The 10,444-nt window shown below is 38.9% G+C and overlaps 1 pseudogene; it reads right to left on the reverse strand.

Moving 5' to 3' along the window:
- Positions 1 to 2,447: 2,447 nt before the first annotated feature.
- On the reverse strand, positions 2,448 to 2,905 carry LOC108529310 (40S ribosomal protein S18 pseudogene; annotated as a pseudogene).
- Positions 2,906 to 10,444: the final 7,539 nt, after the last annotated feature.

Here is a 10,444-nt window from a genome sequence, read left to right on the forward strand (position 1 = left end):
TTTAAGGCCAACTCCTAGATTACACCTCCACATCAACAGCTGGTTGTTAAGCACCTTGTATGTACAAGGTGCTACATCATCAAAGTGTAAAGAAAGACTAACTGGAGTCATGGCATGGAATTACCTCAGGATGTTGCAGACTATAAAACTTACTAGAATTCTTTTTCCGTATGGACCCAAATATGCCTTTGTGTGATTTGATGTTTTTCACTTTCTAGTATAAGAACACAAAGTAAATTACTTTCAGTTATTGAGTTCTGAAGCATTAAAAATTGGTACTTCTGTCACCAAAGACAACAATAAAACTGGGGGAGAATGGCACGGGGATAAAGAATTTCCACTTATTTATGTTCATTAGAAATTGCCAAATAGATTCATTTACTCAAAAAGACAAGTATCCCCAAGTTGGGAGGTGTCATGTTCCACTAAGAGGAAATGTTTCTTATGACCAAATTAAAACACACAACTCTGGGAAAAAAGGTTTATTTTAGATGTTGTGATAACTGACCCCCAGCCATATGCTCCAAGTGGGCATTAGTAATGAGGGTTTCATTTAATAAGGTTGTTTTTCTTTAACAAAACCATATTAAATGAAATAGAAAGAAAAAGTAATGTTTGTGTCAATGAAACAGGCTTTTGTGGCATCACAGCCAATGACCATGGGCACAGACAAAGTAGAGGGGCTGGCATCAGGGAGCATCTAAGTGCAGCCATAGAAGGCAGAGCTTTGGCACAAGCCAAATTGTGTACTCCAGAATTGCCTCTGTACTTGCGGCAAAGATAATCTACCTGTTCCCACTCCTTTTGGAAAGCTTGTGGCTCCTTTGAAGCATGGCAAGTGTCCCAGCCTTCCCTGGATGAAGACAGGTTGGTCCACTGGGAAATGGCTGCTGCTGATAATGCAGGTATGAACTCTGCAAGACAGAGGAAAGCCAGTCTTTGCAAAATAGACCAAATGTTAAGAGTTCATGGGAAAACATTTAAAATAAAACCATGATCCCTTTCTAAACAATTATAACTTACATGCAAAGAAGAAAGTAACTTGGACACTCCTTCCATCTACCACAAAAGGAGATGTAGGGCCTTCTTCACTCTTTAATAAAGCTCCATTGTTTTTTCATGATTTTGCTTTATAGGGCTTAAATTAAAGGGAAATTACCCTATGGAGAGGCGACTCTTTTCTTTTAAAGCTTTTACAGCACCTATATTGGCAAACTCCCTTGTGGGTCAGTGCTTGTTCTGAGACGACTTTCTTTTTAAACTAAAAATATTTCAAATCATTATCACGAAAAAACAACTACAGGGCAAGAAGTAAACTACCGACTGGGCTTGATGGCTCACACTTGCAATCCCAGCACTTTGGGAGGCAAAGGCAGGTGGATTACCTGAGGTCAGGAGTTTGAGACCAGCCTGGCCAACACGGTAAAACCTCGTCTTTACTAAAAATACAAAAAGTTAGCCGGGCATGGTGGAGGTTGTCTGTAATCTCATCTACTCAGGAGGCTGAGGCAGGAGAATTGCCTGACCCGCAGAAGCGGAGGGTGCAGTGAGCTGAGATCGCGCCATTGCACTCCAGCCTGGGCAACAAGAGCAAAACTCTGTCTCCAAAAAAAAAAAAAAAAAAAAGAAGTAAACTACCATAATGCCATATAGTTTTACATAAAGAATGTCCCAAAAATCTTAGTGCAATCCCCTAAGACAATAAATACATGTCTTGAATTAACTTCTCTTGTAAGCACCCAGAACATGCTAGATATGTACCATCCTTGGACAAAGAGAGAACATGATCACTCAAATTCTCTTGCATCATGCTGGAAGTAGTTGGCCTATCCCCAAAGCTTGGGGGTCTGGTAGGCCCAATTGTTCTACTGACTCTGAAATAGAGAAACTTTTACGTCAAAAGTTGCCTTCTTTGGTAAGGATCGTAACCTGGTATTTTCAGTTATTTCATTAAGTTTGCCACATAATTATAATTGAAGAAAACATAGGGTTCATTGTTAACCTACTATTACAAAATTCTTCACTTCAAAAGTTGTTATTAGAAAAGAAAATTAGCCTTTTAACAAAACGAAGTTTGAAAAGCATTATCAACATATAGAACAGACACATGACTTTAAAACTTACTTTGTTATATAGGAAAGACAAATGAGACCTTAATCCTTTAAGAAATGCCTCTGAGTATCTCCATCTTCATTTCCATGAAATTTCGTAAGGACATCAGTAATAATATAATGGTGGCTCTGAGCCACTGTTTCAGCAATGTGTGGGCTGTTTATTTTTTTCCTCTTTGCTTTTTTTTGGTGACAAAAAGTGTATTAAATGCAAAAAAATAATCTTATTAATCAATTTTTTAGCTGTGTAAAAATATGAGTTCATTAGAATGAGGGTTTTTTTTTTTTTTTTTTTAAGGCATACAAGCTATTTATTAACAGACAAAGCTTACAGGCTTATTTCTTCTTAGACACACCCACGGTGCGGCCAGGGCAGCCAGTGGTCTTGGTGTGCTGGTCTCGGACACAAAGGCCCCAGAAGTGGCGCAGCCCTCTATGAACCCGAATCTTCTTCAGTCGCTCCAGGTCTTCATGGAGCTTGTTGTCCAGACCATTGGCTAGGACCTGGCTGTGTTTTCCATCCTTTACATCTTTCTGTCTGTGTAAAGACCAGTCTGGGATCTTGAACTGGCATGGGTTCTGCATAATGGTGATCACACGTTCCACCTTATCCTCGGTGAGTTCTCCTGCCCTCTTAGTGAGGTCAGTGTCTGCTTCCTCAACACCACATGAGCGTATCTTCTACCCACATCCTCAATGGCAGTGATGGCAAAGGTTATTTTCCACTGCCCATTGATGTTGGTTTCAGGTACTCACAAAATATGCTGGAACTTTTCAGGGATCACTAGAGACATGGCGGCCGCACAAGCAGAGGCAGGCAGGCCTCCTGTGGAAGAGAGAATTCGTTTATCCAAAACCATGTGTACTAATCAGAGTAAGATTTAGTCCAAATGTGGGTGACAAGTACTAAGTTTCTGTAAACACAAGCTGTAGGAGCATCAACCAGAAACTCAGCAAAAGCCTCCTTTAGATGGTGAAGATTATACTAAGATTTAAATGATGAAAAAGAGTTAACCAAAAGAACTAGGAAACAAAATATTCTAGGCAAAGGGAATAGCCTGTTCCAGAGTCCAGAAGTGAGAGTTAGCACAGCTTATTAGGAGTTTTGAAACTACAGCATCACGGGAGAATGGTAAAGAAAAGGCTGTAGGAATAAACAGCTCAAAATGTAAACTTCATCCCAAGGACAACCACTAAAGGGCTTTAAGGATGGGATTGGCAAGATTAGGTTTGCATTTATTAAGATCTTTTTATAACTGTCCAGAGCATGGAATGTTGTGAAACATTTGGAAAACCAGTCAGGGAAAAATATACAAGGTATTTGATTTAAAGTGTAGGTTAATTTGAAAGATAAAAATTACAAAATGTGGACAAAGTCGAGATTCTTCCTGGGTTCACTGTCATACTCAGGAGTTGAACTCTATTTACCAGAAAATAAAGATATGAAAGATTACAAACATAGAGAAACATGATTGCTGTTACTTTACTGTTGTTGTTGTATGTTGTTGTTTAGACCAGTCTTACAGTGACTACATATTTTGCCAATTATCTATGACAACATGAGAAATCAGTTAGTATAGTTTAAAATTACTATTCATTTTATTAACCTCACAATCTATAAGTCAGGAATTAGAGCAAGGTTCAGTTGGAAGATTCTACTGCCTCATGTGGCAACAACTGGGGTCACTTGATGATACTGACTTGGTAACTAGTCTGTCTGGATGGCCCAGAAAGGCTTCGGTCACCAGTTTGGTGTCTTGGCTGGAAGGCGGCATTCAGCTGGGCCACTGTATCTCTCCACAGTTTCAGGAACTGCCCGTGTGGCCTTACCAGCAGGGTGTACAGATTTCTTACATGATGGCTCAGGGCTCTAGTAGCAAGTATACTCTTCATTTTGAACATGTCAGTCCAAGCTGATATAATGCCTTTAACAACTTTATGGGATACTTGCACATCAAATTATATTCCATTCCACAAAGCCCTTCAAAGTAAGTCTTTCTCTATCTAGGGCTTCTGAGAGGCTGCTGTGAGACAATGGCTCTCAGACAGGGGTCCCCAACCCCCGGGCCATGGACCAGTACCAGTCCATGGTCTGTTAGGAACCCGACCACACAGCAGGTGGTGAGCAAGCAAGCGAGCATTACCGCCTGAGCTCCACCTCCTGTCAGATCTGCAGCAGCATTAGATTCTGATAGGAGTGCCAACCCAATTGTGAACTGCACATGTGAGGGATCTAGGTTACACATTCCTATGAGAATCTAACTAATGCCTGGTAATCTGAGGTGGAGCAGTTTCATCCTCTTATCCCAAAACCATCTCCCTCTGGTGTCCCCCGTCCATGGAAAATTGTCTTCCATGAAACCTGTCTGGTGCCAAAAGGTTGGGGACCACTGCTCTAAAATTTTAGAAGCCTGTTTAATCAAAAAAGGCTTAAAGGCACATCCTTAAGATCTTTAGAAGGCCTTTTGTCTGGAGAAAAGTGTCTAGAAATCTTACCTTTCTAAGGTCTTAACAAAGTTTCATAATCTCATGCTTAACTTCAACTTTACCCTGAATCACATTTTACTGCCCTAGATTCAATCCTTGCCTTAGGCCATTTCTTACTTTGAGAATCTTTTGCTGCCTCAAGAAACTATCTTGTTCTTACTACATTTCCTGTAACTTCTACTAGTTCCTTTAATAATTCATTTTTATCTTCTCATGTTTTATTATAGGGGGTGAAAAGAAGCCAGTTGGAACTTTCTATATCTTGCTTGGAAATCTCCCCAACCAGGTGCATAAACACATTAGGCATTAGGCATTCTTTCTATTTTTCATGTGACCACAGGTGACAGGGTAGCCAAACCTTCCACCAATGCATAACAGAAATTCAGCCTCTAACACTATTTTCCTCACTGTCTTTCCAGCCTTCACTAATGGTTTTCTTGAGGCCTCTACAGCTTTTAGTAACAGCTTCCTCAATTCCCTCCAGGTTCTGCCTGCCATCCAGTTCTAAAACCAATGCTCCACATCTCAGAATTTTGTTACAGGAACACCTAACTTCTAGGTAATAATTGTAAAAATAGATTAGATAGAGATGAGAATGGAGATCAAGACCTGTTATATTTTATATAACAACAAGAGTGTTGAAATAAACCCAAGGTACACATCATATGCCATGGAATACTATATATTTTATAACTAATAGTTATGTAGTATTTCTAAGTGTAGGGTGCTATTCTAAGTACTTTTCATATAGAAACTAAATTAGTTCTTATTACAATAGTTGGTGCTATTGGTCTTTCCAATTTACAACTAAAGAGCTGCGAGAGATATAGTTTACGTAACCTGTGTAAAGTCACAGTGGTGGTAAATAGCAGAGCTGGATTCAGACCCATGCTGTCTGGTTCCAGACTTCATGCTCTTAACCACTACCCTATAGTGATTCATGAAATGACTGTATTGATTGATCATTTCACAACATGAAAAGACATTAACAGTATGTTAAGTGAATAGTGGAAATTATAAGATAGTACTTTTGTAGTTTGGCATGATATGCACTAAAGTGTTAAAAGTGCTTTGCATTAGTCCATTCTCACACTGCTATGAAGAACTGCCCAAGACTGGGTAATTTATACTGAAAAAGGTTTAATTGATTCACAGTTCCACATTGCTGGGAAGGCCTCAGGAAACTTACCATCATGATGGAAGGGAAAGCAAACACATCTTTTCTTCACAAGACAGCAGAAGAGAGAAGTGAAGAGCAAACGGGGAAGAGCCTCTTATAAAACTATCGGATCTCATGAGGACTCACCCACTATCATGAGAACAGCATGGGGGACCGCCCCCATTATCCAAACACCTCCCACGAGGTCCCTCCCCCAACACATGGGATTGCAATTCAAAATGAGATTTAGGTAAGAACACAGAGCCAGACCATATCATACTTATTTCCAACTGTTGGGGTAATGGGTGATTTCTACTTTTTCTATTTTGTTTTGTTGACTACTTTTTAGAGAATGAGCATGTGATACTTTTACAATCAGATTAAACAATAAGGCTATTTTCATTTTGGAAAAAAAATAAAAAATTGGTTTTTTTAGTAACCTGGGGTAAAAGGATGAGGGTCTGTGCTGAGACAGTGGCTGTGGAGAGACAGAGAGACAGAGAGAGAGAGAGAGAGAGAGAGAGAGAGAGAGAGAGAGAGAGAGAGTAGGTGACACATACAAAAAATATTAAGGAGATAAATTATCTAGGAGTTGATTTCCTGGATTAGCAGAGGAAGGGTTGGAGGGGCAGAACATATCTGGGTAAGCAAATAAGTAGAGAGGACATCATACTTGGGAGCTTGAACAATAAAGCAATGCTGATATTATTTGTAACCTGGATTCTGTTTCATCTCATCTTGTCTTCTTAGAGATATTTGTTTGGTATCTATGATTCCATTATAATTGCCCTTGTTAAAGACACCAGTGGCCTCCCAATCACTGGTTCCAATGCAGTTTTAGTCCATAGTTTGACATCTCAATAGCAATTGACACTGTTCGTCATTCTCTGTTTCTGCAAAGCTGCTCTTCCTTGGATCTCTTCCTACCACTCCAACAACTTCTACTCCTTGTTTTCTCACCTTATCCCTTAATTGTGCTGTCATAGGAGCTAATCCATCAGAGACACACATCCTGGTCAAGCAATCCATTCACATGTCTTCTTCCCTCAGTGATCCTCAAATGTTTATTTCTTGCTCCAATGTTTGTGTACAACAGCCCACTAGAAGGTCCCACTGGAAGTTCTACTGCCTTCTAAAAATTCTTAAATTTCAGTGTGCAGATGGGAAATTATTTTTTTAATTAAAAAATTATTTCCTATTCCTTAAGTCAGCAAAATGGCATGATCATTCATTTAGTCATTAGGTATAGAAACCTGGGAATTACCCTAGACTGTTTCTTCTTCATCACTTAGCCCATCATCCCATTTGATTATTAAATCCTATGGATTTCATCTCCTGGCTACATCATTTTCATAGATTCTTGCCCCTCTGTCTCAACTGCCACCACATTTCTTCATTCTTTACCTGGATTATTGCAATACTCTCACTCAGCCCTGCTCTCTTTTAATCCTCTTTGTGAGAGTATCCTGATGCACAAATTCGAACACAGGTCTCCACCACCTCTCAAGGTAAAAAACAATGCCTTTTTCCTCTCTGCATTACTAGCACTTAGCACAGTGCCCAGAATGTGGTTGGGACCTCATGGAAGTTACTGAATAAATGAATAGGAGTCGAGATCATTTTTGCAATAAGAATAGGAAGTCAGATGTTCCAGTGTTTGAATTTTAGTTACAGCCAATGTTTTGTAAGTGACACTGCACATTTCATGCCTCTGCTGCCACCAACTAGCAAACCAGCTAAATAAGTAAATGATTAACAGCAAAATCTTTATTTCATAATTGTGTAATTATTAAAGCAATGGTACTACTACTATAAGGATCAAATCTACCATATCTGTAGGATACTGTAAATATGTATTCAGTATGATCATTCTAATTTATATGTGATAAGTATATTTTAAACTATTTTTTTTTTTTTGCTTTATAAAACAGTAGTTTTATGATTAAAAAAGACTGCAAATTTCAGTATGGGAAAACTTTTTTTTTTTTTAATTGAAAGCAAGGAAAAACAATGAGTGCATGGGAATCAACCTGCCATTTAAGAAGCTGTGGTAAATGGGCATTCTGCTGAAACAGGCAAGGTCACAGCTGCCGACCTCTAAGGCAGGATTGCTACTCTGATTGAACCTGCAGAACTATGCCTGAAAAAGACAGGCTTCCATCTTAACCTCCTTTTTCTTTGCCTTGGCTGTTGTAGTTACAATATATTTTCAGTGCATCTATCTTTTAAATGTGTACCCTTGGATCTTGTTATCCCCTGTTTTTCTCTTTGTTATGATTGCATTATCTATTTAATCTTACTGTGTTGTGTGGATTTCTCTATCTCACCTCAGAGTCTTTTAGAATTGAATCTGGATACAAATAAATAAATCAAGAAAATAAAAATAATTTCAGACATATATTTATTATGACATTTAGAAACAAAAGATGAGATAGAGAATTGTATTCTTATTTTCTTTCTTTTGGAATTACTGCAGTTAGAAACAATCATCTCCAAATCAAAATAGGGAGCATAACCCAGTGCATGCCACCCTAGGAAATGTAGTATTTAGCTTTTAGTTATTAGGCATGCACTGTGCCTGTCCAGTTTGGGCTAAGATGGATTTGGAGTTTGATTCCCAAGTGTTTAACTGGTGGTCAGAGGGGAAACATGTCCAAAAGCAAAGGAAAAAAATGGGGAAAAAATCATGCTATTGATTTATGTACCTGACATCAAAGAAAGAGTAGAGAAGTGCCAGGCACTCAGAAAAGAGGGTTGAAGGCCTGGATTCCAGCTGTGCTTCTGCCATCAGAGGCTGGGTGTCCTCAGTGGTCATATAGCCCACAATAAAGCAGCTCTTTCACCTTCCATAGGCCCCACCCTCCAAAGGTTCAAAGACCCTTCTGGCATTCTCTGTGCATCCAGCATGCATTTCTTTCTTTGCATTTACCATGTGGGTTACAATGATATGTTTATGAGCCTCCTCCTTACAAGTAAGCTTCTCCTGAGTATGGGTGTTTTTAACTCAGCCCTTGATTGCCAAAGCCCAAGGTAGTATGAACTCCAAATTTCTTTCCTAACTGTATATTCTTTGATTATTGCACACAAGACACCTAAAATAATCAACCCTTATATAATTTTGTTAACCTTAGAAGCCATGTGACCTCTTGAGTGCTGAGATATCTAATAGGTTATTAAGTTGATCTGAGAGGGAGCACCTGGGAGAAAAAAGAAAAGGTGGGCACAGGGTTTTAGTCTCCCAAGATAGACCAGTACTGCCCATATGCCTCTGTATTATGCCCTTGAAAAAATAATAATGGTACGAAAAAAATCGCCAAGGAGGCTAGCATTTTGAAGGGAACATGGGAAAGCCTGGAGAAAAAGGATCAGAAGCCACTGGAGAGAAGAGTGGGTGTAAGAGAAGAGAATTGTGGTCAAGGACACAGCTCTGAAAATGGACAGAGGCTTTAAGAGGCTTTTGATCTACGCTTTTACTCAGAGAGCAAATTCTGAAAACATCTGAGGCTTTTTGCCTTTTTGTCACTAATACTTTATCGGGGCTGCTTCAAACTGAGAGTTTTAACAGAAGCACTTTAAAAAAGATTGAGACAAAATGTAATAATTGCACACTCAGGCTTGTAATTTCAGAAATTCACAATGTTAAGGGCTCCAAACACACTACTTCAAATTTGGATTCCCTTTCACTCTTCACGAAAGACCAGTCTAGTCAGATTGAAACTGATCGCTATTTTCAAGTCATACCAGCAAATGTCTGGAGTCCATTGTCAGAGTGGAAAAACTGTATTTTTTCCATAATTCAAAATAATTGAAAAGAATGTGCTCACAAATTTGAAGATATGATTTTTTTTTTTTTTTTAAGATAATGGTTTAAGTTCAGTCCAATCTTAGAAAATTCCGCCCCAAAGGGATTTTTTTTTTTTTTTTTTTTTTGGAGAAAATAAAGAGAAGAGGAATTGATGAGCAACAATGGCATGTTAGAGCAAAAACCATCGTTTTTAGTTGTTATCTGTCACAGCCCCTAAAGGAACATAGAATGCATTTTTTAAGGATGTCTTTGTTGACAAAAATCAAGAGAAAAAATGTACTCTCCTGAGTCAAAAGGAACTCACCAACAAATTGTGATACATTTAATTGCTCAGGGTTGATGAGAGGTGGATGAGGAAGAAGGAAGGAAAGACAAGGAGATGTATTCCTCTTGAGGCACTGAGGGTGGTTTATCTTCATATACTTTACAGGTGTTTTATACCAGCCTAAAGCATAGTGCAGGCCCTTACCTTGTCTTCTCCAGATGAAAAGAAGAAAAAGAGAATGCAAAAAAAAAAAAAAAAAAAAAAAAAAAAAAAAAAAAAAAAAAAAAAAAAATCATCATCTTGATGGTAAATAGAGGAGGCACTTGTGCAGCCCTGGCCCCTGTCATTGTCTTCATTGTAAGCCGTGTCAGAGCCATCACATTAGGTTGCCACTACAAGATGCATGCAAATGGAGAGAGAGCAAAGCAGACAGTGTGCGCAGCCACCACCTGCACATTTCAGATTGTTGGCAGGTACATTGCAGCGGACTAAAACAGAATAATTACTGGAGATAGAGTTGGCAAGTATAGTGTATGGGAGAGGCATTCAATTGCACACGAGTATGATAGGTGAACTATAAAAAAAATGGTGGGGAGGGAGGGGGAAAATTCCCCATT

Source organism: Rhinopithecus bieti, unplaced genomic scaffold (genome assembly GCF_001698545.2).
Source record: "Rhinopithecus bieti isolate Rb0 unplaced genomic scaffold, ASM169854v2 scaffold_5882, whole genome shotgun sequence".
NCBI classification, from domain to species: domain Eukaryota; kingdom Metazoa; phylum Chordata; class Mammalia; order Primates; family Cercopithecidae; genus Rhinopithecus; species Rhinopithecus bieti.